Source organism: Ochotona curzoniae, unplaced genomic scaffold (genome assembly GCF_017591425.1).
Source record: "Ochotona curzoniae isolate NIBS_2020 unplaced genomic scaffold, NIBS_Ocur_1.0 contig_2210, whole genome shotgun sequence".
NCBI lineage: Eukaryota > Metazoa > Chordata > Mammalia > Lagomorpha > Ochotonidae > Ochotona > Ochotona curzoniae.
In genome coordinates, this window is record NW_024465369.1 from 18,455,180 (window position 1) to 18,475,873 (window position 20,694).

Genomic DNA, 20,694 nt, shown 5'->3' on the forward strand with positions numbered 1-20,694 from the left:
TAAGATGTATTTATTTTTATTGAAAGTCAGATTTACAGGGAGGAGGAGAGACAGAGAGAAAGATCTGCCACCCACTGGTTCACTCCCCAAGTGGCCCCTACAGCAGGAACTGAGCCAATTCAAAGCCAAAAGCCAAGAACTTCTTCCAGGTCTACCATGCAGGTACAGGATCCCAAGGCTTTGGGCCATCCTGTATTGCTTTTCCAGTTCACAAGCAGGTAGCTGCATGGGAAGTGGAGCAGCCGGGATTTGAACAGGTTCCCACATGGTATCCCAGTGCAAGCAAAGTGAGAACTTTAGCCATTAGGCTACCATGCTAAACCCAAATTAAAATATTTTAAAACTGTAATACTATGCTACTTTGACTTAGGGAAAAATTAAAATGACACAAGTACATTACTTTGAATTGGCCTATAAAATCTGTCATTGTGTATGCATACACAACTGTTTTTTCACTCATCTTAGTGAGTAGAAATATATTGATTTTTATAAATTATTACGATCTTAAGTTAGTGATAGTTTATGTCTCCAGAAGTTCTCCGGGATAACTAGAATAAGAACAGCCTTTTTATATTTGTGGAAAATGTTTGCTTCACAACATAATTTCTTTCACATGCACCTAGCAAGTTTCCACAGATTCATGCTTTTACATTCCTATTTCTTGTGTCCTTTTTATTTCCTGCCCAACGATGGAAGTAGTAAGAAGGGAGTTATATAGCAGCAAGGAGGCATTTTCCTATACTAGGTAACTAGGCAACTAGCACCATTCCAGTGTTTTACACAAAATGCTACTAAATCTTAAATTTGTGGAGGGTGTTTTACAGAATGGGACCATATTTATATGATTTCATTTGGCTCCTTCCCTTTGAGGCAAGCAATTAAATTATTATTTCTGTTTTGAAGCAATAATGCCAAAGATAGAGCAAAATGCAGGTATTTTGAGTGTGACAAGAAATGATGAAAGTAAAGTTCAAATCAGTTATTCTGATTTCAGGTCTACCATTCTTCTGTATCTCATTTCTCACAGGAAACCTTCAAATTGTTATTGACTGCCTATACTGATAACAATATAGCACCCTTAAGTATTTTAGGAGAATATTAGTGGTTCTGGAAAGTATTATTCCCACAAATACAGTTTTAAAAATTTGGTGGCATCTGCATTTTCAAAAAATCACTGCTTTGTCCAGTTACAAAAGAAAATTGCAGCGCTAACAGAAAAAAAATTAGGAAGTGAAGTTATTTGGAACTCACAGGAAGTGTTAAATGTACAAAGTTTCATAACTGATATTTCAAACAAATAGCCTAGGCAATATGTGTTCAAGCCCACTAAGATTTAATAATTATAATATTGATGCTTAAGTGTGCTGCACAGTCAAATCTTTTGAAGTTAAATGCTCTGTTTCTAGCCAATCCACAAATCACAAAGCATATTTTTCTTTTGGGGACTGGTTTATTTAACTAAGCATAATGGTTTTCAGTTGCATCTTGTTGCACAAGACAGGAGTTCTTACCTTTCATGGCTGAATAAAATGTATATGTACCACATTTTATTTATCTAGTCATCTGTTGATGGATATCTTGGTTGATCTTAGTAATTGTGCTGAGCTGCAATAACCATGGTATACAAATAGCTACTTAAAATGCTGATGTCATTTTGTTTGGGTAAACTCCCAGGAATGAGATGGCTGGTTAATACTCTGGAACTATTTTCAGATATCAGAGGAATTTCCATATTGGTCTGCATATTTGTTGGTTACATCCATTTAAATTCCCACCAACAATGAATGAGGCAAACTTCCCCCTGAATTTTCACTTGCATCTATTGTTTTTGATTTTCAGATTTTTGGAGGTTATTCATTCAAGCTAGTATGTAGTCAAACTTCATTGTAATTTTTATATGCATTTCCTTTATAGCTAGTTATCCTGAGTATTTTTTCACGTGCATGTTGACCATTTGTATTTCATCCTTTAAAAATTGCCTGTTCATATCCTTTGTTCATTTCTTAACTAGGTTATTGCTGTTGCTGTTGTTGAACTTTTTGACCTCTTTATAAATCTTGGCGATTAACACCATCAGTTGCATAGGTTGTAAATGTTTCCCACCATTCTCTTGATTGCCTCTTCGCTTTATTAATGGTTCCTTTGCAGTTCATTATTTTCTTTTACTTCAAAAGTAGACATAAATAGAGATGTTCCATTCATGAGTTCACACCTCAAATACCCACATCAGCCAAGCTCATGAGAACTCTCTGAGTCCCATGAATTACACTGGTCCTGCAGGAAGATAATATTGACTGTGGCATCGTACCAGTCAAAATAGGTCCATGGGGTACCCAGACCTAACATCCAACAGTTTCTGACAAGATCAGCACCACCAACAACCTAGCTAGATAGGACACCTGGTGTCTCTCTAATCCTAGGACCTGCTCCAACCAGAATTGGGAGAAAGGTTGCAGAGACAACAGTGCAGCCTCAGCATGGTATCACAGGAGGTGGAGAGTGGTGAGCCAAGAGCTGGGGCTGTGAAGACCACAGTGGAAATCTAAGATAAGAACCCAGACCTGGAACTCACTGGAGGTTGTTGCACAAGTGTCTGTAAGCAAAAAGTTGTGTACCAACTGCATTGTAGACCTGTGGGTGACTCAGCTTAGAAACATGTCCCAAGAAGAAGACTCTGCTAACCAGGAGTACAATGATCAAGAGCAAAAGAAGAGACAAAGGCATAATGAATATTACCAAAAACTGCCCTGCAAAGGATCAAAACCCTATGCCAACCTCAGAGTTAACTGAGAAGACATCGAGAAAATGGGGGACACAGAATCCATAAGACTCATTTTAAAGACTCTGATCAAAAATGAGAAGCTCATGCAAGAGTTCAAAGAAATTAAGGAAGCAATGTATCAAACCAAGGCTGGTATATCAGGAGTTAAGAACACAGTAGAGCAAATGAAAAATTCAGTGGAGAGTCTCCAAAATAGAATGAAGCAAGCAGAACAAAGAATCTCAGAATTGGAAGATATCTCCTGTCACCAAGGGGAAGCAAACAAAAAGCTGGAAGCAGAGCTGGATCAGGCCAAAAAAAGTATTCAAGAATTGAAAGACACTATTAAGAGGCCAAATATAAGAGTTATGGGAGTCCCAGAACGTGCAGAAAGAGAAGCTGAGTTTGCAAATGTATTTAATGAAATAATCAAGGAAAATTTCACTAATCTGGAGAAAGAATTGGGAAACAAGATCCAGGAGGGGCACAGAACTCCCAACAGGCTTGATCAAAAGTGATCTTCATCAAGACACATGATCATTAAGCTCTCTTTAATTGAACATAAGGAAAAGATCCTTAAATGTGCATATGAAAAACATCAATTGACATATAAAGGAATGCCAATTAAACTCACAGGAGATCTCTCACAGGAAAATCTACAGGCAAGAAGGGAATGGAGTGACATATTCCGGATTCTAAAAGAAAAAAAAATGTCAGCCTAAGATAACATATCCAGCAAAGCTTTCTTTTGTCTTTGAAAATGAAATAAAATTCTTCCACAGTAAAGAAAAGTTAAAAGAATTTGCCTCTTTCAAACCTGCCCTACAAATGATACTTCAAGATGTTCTCTTGACAGAGAAGAGGAATAGCACCTACCAAAACGAAAGGCAAATGTGAAGAACATCCCAGTAAAATGACAACAGAAGATTAAACCAATGAACAACCCATTCCTAAAACGACAGGACCAAAGTTCCACCCATACATATTAAACTGTGAATGTAAATGGCTTAAGCTCAATAAAAAGGCATAGATTAATAGACTGGATTAAAAAAACAAAACCCATATGTTTATTGTCTGGAGGAGACACACTTCAACAAAGATCAGCGGAAACTATATCGCATGGGTTTTGTTGTTTTCTGTTGGTTTCATCTCTTCAAAACACTTTCTTCTGATTAAATCATTCAATGACTCGTAGATCATGCAGTGGCATCATTTTCTTCAAGAAGGTTCTTGATTTTTCATTTCCTCAGCTACACATTAGTCATTTAATAGTATGTTATTTAACTTCTTGGTGTTGTTAATTTCTTATTTCTCCCTGATGTTGAGTTTGTTTTGTCATTCTTCATTTAAGGGGATGTATAGTAGCTGTGTAATGGAGACTGTCATTTCTAGTAACAAGTCATTTAACTTCATGGCATTGTAAACTTCTATTTTTCTTTCTATTGTTGATTTTGTATCATGATTTTTCATTTAAGGGGATGTACCGTAGCTGTGAAATGGAAACTAATATCCAGATGTGAGGATGCAGTGTAGTATGCATTTCTACTTCCAGACAAAGATGGATTTACAATGAAACTGTTTACTATATCTTGACAATAGGATGCTGGACTCTCTGCCATTGTCCATGCCTGCAATGATGGACATATGACTGAGTTTGAGGAACTATATTTTAGTAGTGAGATAGAAGAACTAGGTGGGGAGGGGAGATGGAATTGGCGAGGGGGTAAGGGAATATGGAACTGTATCATATAATGATAATGATAATAATAAAAAGTTTAAAAATTTTTATGTGTTTAAAATATATAAGGGAGTACTTGAATGAATGAAATTATGTTAGATTAAGATAAACTAGAAGAAAAGAGAGCAGAGCTCACTTTAAGTGATTTGTTATGGCTCAATATGTAACAATTTGAGTTTGCCTGTTACCACTAAAAAACTTTAAACATTAAAACAAAATATTAAATTATTTACATACATACCTGTTCACTAATTCATAGACAGGAACCAGCATTGTGGTGGAGTGGGTTAAACTGCCACATGGTACACTAGCATCTCAAACTGGAGTGCTGATTGAAGTTTTAGCTAGTCTACTTCTGATACAGCTTCCAGATAATATACCTAGGCATTCAGTTAGAGATGGCCCAAATGGTTGCTATGTAGCCATTCTTGTAGGAGACCAGAACAGAGTTTCTTGCTCCTGGATTTGGCCTGGCCCAGACCTGGCTTTTGAGGTTGTCTGGGGGAGTAAGCAAGTGGACGAAAGTTCTGTTTTTCTTTTCCTTCTTTACCCATGCTACCTTTCAAATCTCAAAATCTGTTTAAAATTAGATAGTATCATCATCTATGGGTATTTAGAAAATAAAGAAACCTAGCAGTTTTTTTTTTTTAACAGACTTCAGGGGCTTGCACATTGGCTAAACTAGTTAACTCTCCAACTTTGATTGCCAGGTGCTGGTCAGTGTCCCAGCTGCTCCACTTCCCATTGAGCTTCCTGCTTTCCATCTTGCATGACATTTTTTGAAGCCCCCTTGTATTATATGCCTCCTGACAGGAATTCATTAATGCATACAGAGCAGCCCTGATGGAGTACTTGCAAAACAATAAAAAAAAATGTGTCTAATCAAATATCTAGCTCTTTTTCAAAATATCAAAATGAACTTTTGATTCCACTTCCCTAAACATATTGAAGCATCTTATTATTGTAAGACAAAATAACTTCAATATATAATTTAGAGGAGAAAGAGATGAAGAACAATTATAAATTCAATAAGACTTAAAATGTATATTACCAAATACAAATGCAATTTTATGGCTCTTATCTGAATACTGATTTGAGGAAATCAAATGTGTCTAGATATTTTATCATGCAATGTATTTTAAATGATATTAAGAAATTTTGTTACTTTTGTAGACATGATCTCATGGTTACATTAATAAGTTCTTATTAGAAATTTGCTGTTTCTGGGTAAGTGTTATATAATGGAATTGGATAGTGCAATAGGTGAAATGAGCAGAGGTTGAAAATTCGTTTTTAAGAATTATAAATTATAAGTATTATAAGTATTATATAAGTATTATAAGTATAATTATAAGTTATGAGTTATAAGTAGTAACTACATGAAAACTTACTATACCATCCTGTACTTTCCATGTGGTTATATATTTTCATAATGAAATGCCAAAGCATTAAACTCTTTTTGTGACTATATAAGGACAGTTTAATTAAGACTAGTATGTGGAAAATGCTGTGAAGGAGAGGCAGTATGTTGAATGACAAATATGGAATTGAAATCACTTTTTCAATCACTATAGGTTAAACCCTGGAAGATAAAATTTAATACAAGATAAAAAATAAAGATTATTTAACCCTGGCACTCTGATATGGAATGTGGGCATTCTAAGCACCAACAGCAGATGCAAAGGAATGTTTTTTGTTTTGTTATCATGACAAGCTAGCTCAGGTTGCTTTGTCCTAAAATTTTACTTGTATAACTTGTAGATTAAATCTATAAGTTATACAACTAAATCATACTTTATTTTTCAAGCCATAGCATGAGTTTTGAAGACAGCTGTGTTTCAGGATAGGTTTATTTTGGAGGGCTGTATTTTCTCTAGATACTTTTGGTTTACTGCTCCCAAAATTTTGTTCAGTTATCTGAGACTGAAGAACAAGTTACTTAAAACAAATAAACAAAGGGTCCCTTGAAGACATCACATCAGGATAGTTGTGTACCAATGTCTTGGATGAAGCTGAAAGTTGACATTTTACAGTTACTGGAAGAGATAGAAGCTGGGACAGCCTCTGAAACATAATTATTTCTGTAAGAAGAAGTCTTATTATAACTCTAGTAGTTGATGAATGCCCTTTTCCTTGTAGTATTATAATAATTGCATGGTGGGGGAAGAGTGACTGGAAACTCAGGCGAATGTCAAAAACCATGCAGATTTGTAGACAGAGAGTATTAATAACAGAATCCAAAATACATCTATAATGAGTCTTTTTGGTACTGTAGGGTCTTCACATACTTTAAGAAAAATCTTTTGAAGTCCTTAACCTTTATATTGCTCAGAGAAAGATCTCAGTAATAACTATACAAAATCCTGTCAACAGGTTTATTAATTCTATTATATTTAGTTAGCATATACATCATAGAAGGTCCTTCTAGATGCTATGGAATAAAGTAAACAAGGTAACTAAAAATTGCACATATTTCCATTATGCTGATCATCATAAAAAAACAGTGATTATTGATTTTTTGCCTATTGGACTGCTTTTATTAGTTATGTGCTGGATTGTAATGTAAAAATTATTCATCTACATGATCAAAAATGTTTGAAAAATACTTAACTGAGTTGTCTTAGAGAACTGCAAGCTGAGAACGGAGGATATTTCAACTGTCTGTTTTCTTACAATTCACACTGCAGGTGGAAAGTTAAAGGTACTGAATGCTGAGCAAAACTGAAAAGGAAATGTTATTGGAGCAATGAAAATCTCCTTGAGGGCATGAAACCTCAAATGATGATACAGACAAATGATGATATAGCAATAAGGTTGGGTGATTTTTTGCTGAAATGCCATCTAGATAATTTTAAGCTTACTATTTAGGGAAAACAAATGTCACGAAAAAACCTTTCATCATGATAGAGGGTGTTTTCGGAATACATTATTGCTACTTACTGGATGATCCTGTCAGCTGGCACAGGGCAGGGGGACAGAGGAATGGAACTTGGAGTTAATGTTTCTTGAGGAAGTGGGCAATGATAAAACTGGGGTGAAATTTAAAAGTTAAAGTTAAAACACTAAGTTTCTGAAGCCACAGGAAGTTGTAACTGCACCTTTAAAAAGATGAGGCGTGATCCCAACCCTGAAGACTCCCAGATCCTCACCAAGGACCATCAACACAGACACCAAGGACTACATCCCAACCACTAAGGAGACCACGGGGAATAGGAGTGCCTTTGGAGGCCGAGAACTCTGAGGACACCCAACCCCATCTGGAGCCTCCACATGGGATGGAAGAAGTCCAAACTCTACTGTGTAGAAACCAGCGCCATCGGAACAACGGCCAGGAGCCCTGAGTGATCTGCAGAAACAAAAGAATAATAAACTTCCTTCGGGAGTAGAGAGGTGAGCTTTCTCTGTTCCTTGCCTGGCTCTGGCTCTGGGTCCCCACCCTCCCTCGCGGTGACCATTAGGATTGTTCCAGTAACCCCTCAAAACAAACAAACAAACATACAAACAAACAAAAAATCTAGAATGGACAGACAACAACATGGAAAGCTTAGAATCAGACAGGAAAGGGTCAGCGTGGACCCAAACCTTCCTCGCTAGGTGGGACACAAAGATTAGTTACGCCTCACTGGGGTATTGGGGATTTCTCTGCACACCAATCCTGAAAAAATGTACTGTACCTAAATTGATAACTGTATGGAATCAGGTTGAATATAAACCAAAATTGAAATGTCTATGAAGAAATCACAGGATGTAGTTAAGAAACCACATTTTCCTATCAACATACTATTAATCAATACCATGTCAATTAATGCCATAAGGTTGTAAATGGCTGTTGATGTTTTGTCGGGGCCTTTAATTGATTGGGATGATACTTTGCTGGATTTATCTTCAGACCAGAGATGGTGTCACCAAGAAATCGTTGAACCCACTAGGATAATAAGACACTGAACTTTATGCTTGGTAAATACTTCCAATGAAAGAACCTCAACTGAATTTGAACTGTGGTAATGCAGCAAGTTGGAGAAATTCACCATGGGGAGAGGGTTCGGGGAAGGGTGGGGGGAATCCCAGTGCCCATAACATTTTGTTACATAATGCAATGCAATTAATAATAATAATTTTAAAAAGATGAGGCATGGTACTTTCACAGAAGAGTAGAGAAATAAAAGGCAGTAATGAAAATTCAGATTTCTATGTGGCTAAGTGTCCATATGATGATACGGGAATTGGGAGAATATAGACAAAGTGTGAATGCATCTCATGTCACGGTCAGGCATGGTAGTAGGCTTTCTAATTGAAGAGATCGGTTCTGTGACGTTATGGGCTCTGCCATAGCAAATGCAGAGGCTATTTGCACAAAATTTTCAATCTGCTGCTTGCAAAGAGGCTATTCTAGCAAAATGCATAGCAAAGACAGGTTGTAGTTGGTCTGCTTAAGAAAAGAATGGTGCTGCTTATAGATACTGGTGCAGGTCATTACATTTTTTGAAGAAGCTGGAAGATGAGAAGTTTATCTTAGGGCAGTGTTCAGAATGAACAGATGAGAAAAGCTAATTAAGATAGAAACCACAGGGAACTGTTGTAATAAAGAGTAAAAATAACCTTTTCTTTATGACAAAAAATATTGGCATTATGGGCTTTATCCACATTTATTCCCACAGTAATCTTATGAAGTAGTGACTTCATTCCAATTTCATAGTTGAAGGATTGGAAGCACAGAAAAACTACTCAACTTGCTGAGATCAAAAGGCTAGAAGGGTGAGAAGGTACAGTTAAGAATCAGAGCCTGAATATCAAAATTGGGCTCTCAGAGGAAGCATTTACCCTGGCAGTTAAGATGCCCACATGCTACAGTTTAATCCCTGGCTCTGGCTCCTCTCCAGCTTTTTGCCACTGTAGACCCTGAGAGGCAGTGGTAATGGTGTGTGAGTTCCTTCCACTTTGTGTGGAGACCATCTGTCTTCAGCCTCAGTCATGGCAGGTATGTGGAGGGTGGGACACTAGATGGAGGGGCTTTCTGACCCTGACCCTGACCCTGTCCCTGTTACTACACACCCACCCACACACACACAAACCACAACCACCATCATCACCTCTTTCTCAAGTAAAAAATACAATTGAAACAACAACGGGGCTGTGAAATTACTCAATTGATCTCCAAATGTAGAATAATGTCTTTGGGTCATATTCTTCGTATATTTTGGAAAAATAGCTCTTGCAAGCAAGTTTTTTAACTTTTTATTGAATCTCCAGTTAGTCTCTTACAATGTAAACCAATTGGTCATATATTTGCAACCAACTGAGCAGCTCTGGCTATAATGTAACATGCCCACGCTCATACTTTTCCTTTCATTATACGTCCTTTAGAGCCTCAAACACAGTCTCTGGCTGACTTTGGGTATTGATTCTGTTTCACTGCCAATGTTCTTCAATTGATGTAGAAAATCCAGGCTGATCTATTAATATACCCAAGTCGGCTTTCTGCAGGATAGGCTTGAGGTGATTTGTTAAAGAACAGTTTGTAGTCAGTAGTATTCCTAGACACTTCACATAGGCTCACCAACAATGGAGTCTAAAGGAGGAGGGAGAAGACACTTTCTCATTCAACACCTTTACAGAATCTTGTTGCAAAAACTACTCTGTCGTGTTATAGAAACTCTCCTTCAGACATCTATCCTAGCAACACCCCATCTCTTAAAATACCTAACTTCTGTTCTTCCTTTTCTTTACATTCATAGATTACCTGAATTCTATCCATTCCTTCAAAATCATAGTAATTATTACTTCTGATGTGGAAACTGCCTAGGTCCCAGTATTTCTCCATCCATGTTTATAGCCCTAATTAAAAGTAGCATTCATTAATCATTTCTTCTCTGTCTTATGAAGTTTCATATAGTTTTTTACATGATTATGTGTGTCTTAGTTGATTATGCATAATCCTCCTTCTATTGAAGTAGGGTCTTGGCCTTAATGCTTATTTATATTTTGGGTTATTATAAACCCTAGTACTTTGCATATAGCAAAAAGTCTAAGAAATATGTTTGCTTGAATGACATCTTTAAGAATTCTCACAAAATGATTTTTTATTATTATTTAACACAATACACTGTGTGATTATTATGCTATTTTCAAACTCAGACATGGGATATCTAAGTATTCAACAAGTCATTTGATGATTCCACAGCATGTCTATAATGAAAAAAATAAATAAATTCTGGTTCAGTAGTAATAGACCCTGTTTTTATTTCCCTTCAAGACAATCTGGAAGATGATATTTTCTTATAAGACTTCTTCAGTCATATTTCCTGAAACAAGTTTTAAGCACCATTCATAGCAAAATAAACAAGCCTGTTAGTGATCTATCAGCCCACATACTTTTTCTTTCTAATATGAATATCTGTCATTTTAAATATAATATTTATAAAATTATATTCATGAGCAAGAACATCATAATCTAATAGATTAGCACCCACAGATTTTGCTTTAGGCAAGAATATAATACAAAAATAAAAACACCTAGTGCTATTACAAATTACTATTTGTTGTATGCATTTCAATAGGAATTTTTATGAACAGTTTTCTACTGTGAGAAATGTTGGACTGGTGGGAGTAAAATCAGCAATTCTAGGATGACTTCCTACAGCATTTATATAAACATTATTCTAGATTTTTATTTTGTAGACTAGCTTCCACATTCTATATTCAGACGGATCCAACATATCTGTACCCGATGAAATTTTAATCATTGGATATATTTCCCATTCTGGATTTGGATTTCAACCCGATAGCCAACATATCTGTTTTAGGTAAGACCACTATAGGCACAAAAATGAGTAAAATATTTTGTCCTTTTTGTACCCCTTTTCATATCTTTGTCTCTCTTAAGTTCTACACATTCCTTCAGAATCCATGATTTGTCTACCTTTACTTTAGCATAGCTAAGGTAAGGTGTCAGATGAATAAGCCAGTAAGCATAAATTATACTATTGGAAGTTCTTACAAGGAGAAGTCAAAAATTGAGTAGATGATACTTGTAAAGTAAGCCTCAATTAGTTTTACTAAATTTAAATCCTGTTGATGCACATTATCCATTGCTATTAAATGTAAATAATGCATGTCCCCAAAAAACAATGGTATTTAGTTTCTGTTAATATAGTGAGGTACCTTGTGATGGTATATGAATGAATAAGTCAGTAACTACTAAGAAAACATTGTAAAGTAGTGTAATCGATACATATAAGAGTACTTCAAAAATTTTGTTTCGGTGTCAAATTTAAAATTCATGCATACTTTTTCATAATGCATGTTTGTGAACCTTAAAAAATCTATTTATTTTTTACTTTTCAGAGTTACAGAGGGAGAATGAAAGACAAAAATCTTCATCTGCTGATCCACTTTCTAGATGGTCACAAAGACCAGCGCACAACTAGTTGAAGCCAGGAGCAAGTTGCTTCATCTGCGTCTCCTATGTGGTTGACAAGGGTCCAAACCATCAGGCCATCAAAAGTGGAGTGGCTGGGATATGATAGCATATCGATGGCAATTTCACAGGCAGTGGCTTTGCCAGCTATGCCACAGTACCATCCCCTTTAGCAACTTTCTGAATTGCCTTCACATTAGAAGTTAAATGTCCTTATTCATCAGTTCAAAAAATGCTTCCTTACTGTTTCTTTTTAAAGATTTTTATTTGTTTATTGGAAAGTCAAATATACAGAGAAGAAGAGAGACAGAAAGATCTTCCGCCCAATGATACACTTCCCAAGGGAGCCCAACAGCCAATGCTATGCCGATCTGAAGCCAGGAGCCAGGAACTTCTTCCAGGTCTCCCAAAGGGGTGCAGGATCCCAAACCTTTGGCCATCCTGGACTGCTTTCCCAGGCCACAAGCAGGGAGCTGGATGGGAAGTGGAGCTGCCAGGATTAGAACTAGCACCCATATGGGATCCCAGCACATTCAAGGCAAGGACTTTAGCCACTAGGCCATGCCGCCAGGCCCGCTTCCTTATTGCTATGTGCTTTACACTGTTCCAGATTCTGAATATGTAGCTGAACACAAGCTCAGCAGGCTTATGCTTTCTTTTTATCTGCTTTTTTTAAAACCATAAATACAGATAATACAGATATACACACACACAAATGATGGTGTCAGTTGTCAAGAAATGCTCTGATGCAAATAAAATGGCCTGACATAACTAGTAAGAACAGAATGCAGCATAAGTTAGCTTGGTCATTAAATCTCATTCAGGAAATTATATCTGAGTGCAGATCTGTAATGAGGGAAGTTGGAAATATGACTCCCAGTGAGGTAGGCAGAGTGAAAAGTAGAAAAAATAGTAAAACCCAGAGTGGGCAAGGATAGTGGTGGTAGTAAATGAAGTCAAATAATTTGTGGTCCTGCTGCCCAGCGTCATGATTTGGGAGTTGTATGAAGTGCCATGGTAAATGAGTGACAAATTCCTTTAAGGTAAATGACTGATACTATATGATTTACAGACTTGAACATTTGCTTTGTCTAACTGGATTGTGTTGATGGTTCTTATTTAAAATGGAAATAAGAGTGCATATATTTGTATGTGTATACATTTTAAATTGTGATTCACATATGAAAGAAAACATGACATTGTCTTTCTGTGTCTGCCTTTTTTCACTGGTTTCCATCAATTCTGTCACAAATGCCAAGGTTTCATTTTTAATGGCTGAATAATAGTTCATGCACAAACAGAAATGCATACATACACACACATACACACATAACATATGACATCATCCGCTTCTGGGCATCTCTAGTGATTGCATTTCTTCACTATTTGTGAGTAAGTATAGGAGTGTGGGCATGTCTTTCATATGCTGGAAAAATTTCCTAGGAATGTATGCCTAGTAGTGGGATGGTGGGATCATATGGTAGATTTATTAGTTTTTTTGAGGGATCTGCATAATTTTATATCTTGCATTCCCTTCCACAGTGTACTTCAGTTGTAACTGAAGTGAGATTGTATCTCATTTTGCTTTTTGTCTGCATTTTCCTGATAGCTAGTGATACTGAGCATGTTTTCATGTGTTTACCATTTGTACTTCTCTTTTCAAGAACTAGTGATTAAAATCTTTTCTTCATTACTTATCTGAATTTGTTTTTGGCAGTTTTTAGTTCCTTCTGTGTTCTGATTATTAACCCTTTATTAAATGCATAGTTTATAAATATATTCTCCCAATAATTGTTTGTCTTTACAGTCTGCTGATTTTTTTCTGTACAGAATCTTATTGGCATTATAAAAAATCACATTTGTTGACTTTCTCTTCCATTGCTAGTATTATTTAAGCCATATCTGCATTACCATGGCTATATTGAAGGAGCAATGGCTATCCAGAACTTGCTCTTCTCAGGAAGGACCAAGAGATTGAGATGAATCTTCAAATTACTTCTAAAGTTTTTGCCCAAATATGGTATAGCCACACTTCCACAGACATAAGCAAATCACATGGCCAATCACGAATATGATATGGAGATAGTATTGGCGGCACTGCAAGCCAAACAGAAACATGTTCTTAAATGTAATCATTTCATAGAGCAAGAATTGAATAACTGGGAAGTAGTATTATAATCTAGCACTAGAAGTAAAGGAAATAAATGCAAAATGTATGGAATACTGAAAAAGAAAAGTTGAGGAAATGATATCAATGGAAACAACGTGAGAAGAAGCTAAATCTCCAGCACTTCATGGGACAAGAGAAATAATTACCTGCTAACCCAAAACTGTGCCTTGCCTCTAGCAGACATGCGATCATACACACAGGAGGAGTCTGTAAAATAGTGTTTGCACTAGAATCAGGAGGGATTTCCCTGGATTTGTAGAAGCCCATGTTCTCCAAATTATACAATTATACAACAATATAATTATTCAATTATATAAAAACTTTGATGAAAACCAAATATGTACATTTTATGAAGCAGACTGCTTTCTCCTTAAAATCATTTGGACCTGAATAAGTGTTCATACAACTAGAAAAATAAATGGTTTCTAAATGGCTTCTAAAGTTCATAATGCTAATTTATCTTCAAGAGCTTTATAATTGTTCACAGTGTGGCTATGCTTAATACAACTGATCATCTATTGAAGAAGTTTCCTTACAAAACTTCCGTTATAAACATTTTGCTATAAATATATTTACTTATGATCCCTTATAAGTATGTCCTTACTTCCTGTGATGGATTCTCCCATGTGAGATTGCTGTACCAAGAACATGTGAGCCATTTGTTTTCTAAGAATAGAAGATTTGATAGTGCACCGTTTTCCCCTCCAGCCAATGGTAGCCTTCCCTAACGCCTAGGAATGTTGATGGCCCACTTTCTTCACCTATTTCCCTCAGAGGTAGTTGCTCTTGGTTAGACAGAAGTACAGTTGCAAAGGTCATGACCTTTATTAGGGAGCAATTCATATCTAAGTATAGTTGGTGCTTAGTCCTTCACCAACTAGGACAATTGTCACAATGCAGATGTCCTATGATATCCTATACATCTGTAGCAAATACAACAAAGTTCAACTTACCCCTTGGCTCATGCTGCTTTCATTCCTCCCTAAATAGCTAGAGAATACGTCCCAATAGACTTTCTATGCAAATTTTTTTATTAATTTTTTTGGGTACAATTTAGTTGGCACTGAGCTCTCCCTTTCCCCTCCTGCAAGTACCCTGCCCTCTGCTCTCTTCTCCCCTCCAGGTGCACAATGTGTGTCTTACGTGACTTTTCCGAAGTCCATCATGCCCAATAGACTTAATCCCTATCTCTTCTCAGAGAAGTCAACCAGTGACAGTTGCATGTAGTGATTATTTAGATCTCTGTCAATCAGAAAGTCAAACCTAGCCACACTGCTCTTGACTGTTATCAAACAGGATGACTTTTATGAGGTGAAGCATCCTATCACCTAACTTCCTCAGCAACAATTTGATTTCAGTGACTGTTAGAATGAAAATCCACTGCAGTGAATGACTTGCTCCTTTTGTTGTTCAAAGAATCATCTTTTCTTAAAGCACCTTTAAATAAGATATTTATATAACACATTTGCTTGATATGTATTTTTTTCCAGCAAGCAAATTTTTATCTATCATGAAAGAAGCTCATGCAAAGTTTTAACATAGGCAAAATGTCTGATTATTAGGTATACAAAAAGAAGTAGCAGAGTTGTTTTTGCAGTCGCCTTTATTTGCTGTAAATAGCTAGATTTCTACCATTTTGTCTGCACTCTCAATATTGTTTCCCAGAGGTAATCTATTTCAAGTCCTCTCCGGCTCTCTGGCAATGTAACACAGAGACCCACAGAAGAACACCTGTAGCAGAATTGAAGATGGAAGGAAGAATGAAACAGTGGAGCAAGGACCTCCTTTTTAATCAATAACACAAAAAATTGCTTTTCTTATAATTAAACATACATAGATAATTTGGACAAAACACAAATATATCAAGTATTCAGAGACTTATGAAACCATAACTTTTTACTGAAATGTAAAAGTAATACCCAACAAATTGATCTATAAATATATATGTTTAGCAAAATCAGTAAATGAGTATATAATAAATAGGATGCTATAAAATACACTTCTCAAGATTTCTTTTAGGTGAGTAAGAGGAGGCTGATATGGGGAGAATATAGTTTAAGTTAATAAGTTTCCTTGTAATGTTCTGACAATAAATCACTATTTAATTTTGGCCTTGTCAGAAGAAAAAGCAGAAAGAAAATGTTTACTGAGCTCCAAGCCTTTCTGTGTGCTCCATGGAAATACAATAGATCGATTTCATTACCTGCAAGTAACTGATTGACATTTTGAGTGTCAGTTGGAAATATGGCTGTGACAAATCTCATTCAATTAAAAAAACCCACCCTCTTTGTAAGAACAATATTCTTTAGCGCTATAATGAAGGATGTCATTGCACTCATGATAATCAAGTCCAAGGCAGCAGCTGACATTAGAATTCTCTTCCTTCATTGTCTACACCATGCACTGCTAATTAGCCCAACTTCACCCTGGGGAGAATGCCTTTTTCAGGTAGGGGAAGTTATTCTTTTTCATTAATAGCTTACTTCTTACTTCTTCCTGAGGGGGAAAAAAGTCAGTTATGCTTAATTGTATTAACTTAGGTGCTATGGTTTAAAACAGCACACAATCTTTTTAGAGCTCAACTAATTCACTCAAATTCTCACTTTTTTTCTACTTTTATTTTATTCTCAATGTTTTTTACATAGATGAGAATGATTCATGATCATGTGGGTTTCTGATGAGGATGGGAGGGTCAAGGTTTGGAGGAAGGTGGGTGAGACAGATGCTTCATATTGTTTTTTTCTCCTGGGTCTACAGTGGAGGAAGAGAGCACTCTTTGCTGTGAAACTAGATCAGCACCCAGGGATGGGACAGTCATTTGATAATACCTTGAAAACTCCTGTGTGGGGAAGAATGTTCTGAGCGTGTTACTGGAGTGGTTTTAATAGTTCTAGGTGGTTTAATAGAGCTAGGGTATGGTCTTCCTACAGCCGTGACTCTCACATTCACTATTGGGAGCTGTAGCATAACAGGGGAGTCCCCAGAAATGCCCCTATAAGGCCCACTTCCTGCCCTGGATCTTATGTATGCTGGTGGATGTTTTGACTCATCCTTGTGCAGCCTGCCCACAGTGCCAGCTATTGTTGGTGAGTGTTGCAGCCTAGTCCTGGCTCTTGTGCTTGTCAGCAAGTGCTGTAGCCTGGTCTGGCCTAACTGAATCAGCCTCCTATCTTGCCACCACACAAATGCTGACAAGTGCTGTAGCCTGGCCTGGCTTGTCCCAAGCCTCAACTATTTCGCACACCAGTGGTTGCTGCAGTCTAACATGGGAGTTCCTTAAGTTCCCCTATCATTTTCACTACCATCTCTGAGACTCAACTGTGCCAGGTAGGCACTGTGCCCTGCTTGGCATGGTCTGTTCTCAGTCCTAGCCTTTAATGTGCAGATGGGTAGTGGCTGCTGGCCCACCACAGGCCCCTACTAGCCCTGGCTTCTGCATATGTCACTTGAGTTTGACAATTTGACTTGGCTCAGTCCTTCTCCACTTCTAGCTCTCTGCACAAACCAGTGGCTCCTACAATCCTGTGGAGGCTATTTTGTTCACATAAGGATACTCTAGAGTCGAAGATGATATAACCCAAAGTAGGTAACATAATTACTTCAAAAAACTAGTCATTTAGCAAGAATTTACAGATATTTGCTGTTAGTAAAAAATACTTCATTTTTTTGCTTCCTTATGGGTTTAAAGTTTATTTTTGCAAGGAAAAATTAATTTTAACCTGAGTAGATTTATATTAAGCATTTACCATTTATTAATCTTATTTTTATAGATGTGATTAATAAAAGCTGAAGTAAATAATTAATTTATTATTAGATTAGGATTATATATTTTTTTTCTTATTCTTTTATTATAGGAAATATAATATTTTTTTATTATATAATATTTATTTTATTTTTTTTTTTTTTTTTTTAGGGGGTTTGTTTTTATTTTTTTTTATTATATTTATTATTTATAAGGGGTTATAGATTTAATATTATTTTTTTATATTTTTTTATTTATTAGTTTTTTTATTTTAAGATTTATTTAAGGGGTTTTTTTTTAAGTATTTAGTGGGTTATTAATTGATTTATTTTTTTTTTATATTTATTTTAGGGGTTATAATTTTTTTTTTTTTCTTTTTTATAATTTAGGGGGGTAGATTTTTAGGGGATTTTTTTTTTATTCTTATATAGCACGATATCAAACATCAATAACGGTGGGGGTGTTTGAAATAAAACCCAACTGGAATCTTGATAACACAAAACTTGTACCAATACAAAAAAAACCACTTAACACACTTTGAAACAACACAAAAAACTTGCGTTTTGTAACAACTGTGCTCACAACATAACGTAAATAAAGAAAAAAAAAACAAAAAAAAAAACAAAAAATAAACCAATAAACAACAAAACACAAAAACAAACACTAACAAAAAAAAAAACACAACAACTTTGTGTTAAAACAAAAAAAACTTTAAAACTGTGCAAAACACAAACAAAACAAAAAACAAATAACTACAACAAAAAACAACACTTTTTTTCATTTACAAGAGAAACTTTTTAAAAAAAACAAACAACAAAACAAAACAAAAAACACTTCTAAAACACACCACAAACGTAAAAACAAAAAAAAACACAACAAAAAAAAACAAACCAAAAAAAAAACACAACAAATACAAAAAAAAAAAACTCAACAAAAACAAAAAACTTACCCTTTTTTGTAAACCATAAACACTAAAAAAAAAAAAAACAAAAACAAACTCAAAAAAACTAACACTAAAAAAAAAACACTACAACTTAAAACAACAAAATAAAACAACAACACAAAAAAACTAAACACACAAAAACGTTACACCTGCACATCAAACTAAAAAAAAAAAAAAATCTTAAAAAAAAAGAACAATAAACTAAAAACTTTTTCCACAAAAATTTTTCTAATACATAACTACACAAAACTTTTTCCACACCAACCCAAAACAAACCAACCTCTAAAACAAAAAAACCCCCATTCCTGTCCTCCATCCCGCAGATTAAATGTTCCTCTTGGCGTTCTCCCCACGCCCCCCCCCCCCCCCCCTAAGAGATGTTGTTACCTCAGCCCGCATGTATGTCTGTCGTGTGTGGTCATGTTCACCGGCCCTGACTGCGAATGCCTACAGGCAGAATCCCCTCCAAGCCACAAAGAGCCTGAGGGTAGAAAAGTCCCGAGACGGCCCGACCTACCACAAAACACACCAAAAGGGATACGCAGCAATCATAGGGGCAACCCAGAACCACTGCAAAAAACAAAACCTGGAACAGCCTCTGTAAATGATTTTTAAATATGTGCACCTGAATGCATCTGTGAACCTGCCCAGATACTTACACATATTAACTTTGAGAGCACTTATTACAGTACCAGTCACAAAATATGTGCTCAATTAGTTTTTGTTGGCTGAAGAATAAAGTTAATTTGAAAGGGAAAAAAAAACTAGCAATTATAGCCAATTAGCTCTGCTTAAATTGTAGACTTTTGTCTATATATATTTCCCATAGCAGTCTTTGAACTTTCTTAGAATTCTCATTTCAACCTAAAAAAAAAATAAGAAATCAGCCTGGTCTCTCTTTCCCACTTGGGCACACACTTAAAAGAATGCAGGCATTAGAAAGGGGAACTGAAGTATGTAATCTCTACCATATTAGTAAAAAGACCACTCACTTTACAACAAAAAAAAAAAAAAAAATAAAAAAAAATAAAAATGTAAATTAATAAAAATATAATTAAAAAAAAAAAAAAAAATAAAAAAAAAATAAAAAACAAACAATAAAAAAAAAAAAAAAAAAAAAAATTATTTCACAGAAACCCAAAGTGGGGGAGGGGTGAGGTAGCTTTACATGCGCGTTGTTTAAAAAAAAAAAAACTAAAAAAAAAAAAAAAAAAAAAAAAAAAACAAAAAACAACTTTGAGCAAGAGGGGGGGGGGGGGGGGGGGGGGGGACCAGAATGTCTTAATTTTATTAAAAAGTTGAAAATGAAGTATTTTATATTTTTGTGTTAGTTCACTCACCAGCAACCAGCTTCTTTGTTTATTCACTTACATATTCTTTTAAAAAAAAGATTTATTTATTTTTATTGGAAAGGCAGATGAGATTTATGGAGAGAAGGAAGGATAGAGAAAACAATCTTCAACTGCTGGTTCACTCCCCAAATGGCCATAACAGCTAGAGCTGAATGGATCCAAAGTCAGAAGCCAGGAGTGTTTTCAGCGTCTCCACATGGATGCAGAGTCCCAAGGCCTTGGATCATCCTCTGCTGCTTTCCCAGGCCACAGACAGGAAGCTTGATGGGGAAATAGAGCAGCTAAGGCATTAACTAGCACCCAGCACCCATATGCGATCCCGGCACTTGCAAGGTAAGGATTTAGCCATGAGCCATCACACCAGGTCCTTATTTATCTGTTCTTTCATCAGTCTAGCCAGTTCTATCTGTGGTCTAACAACAGTTTACGAAATTATGATATATTATGGATAGAAATACAAAATTTATAAATTACATCTTTTTTTGAATGATACAACTTGACTATATGGGTACTTAGACAAATTGGAACAATTAGAATTGAGAATAGCAGGTAAAGAGGGAAGTTTGAAGCA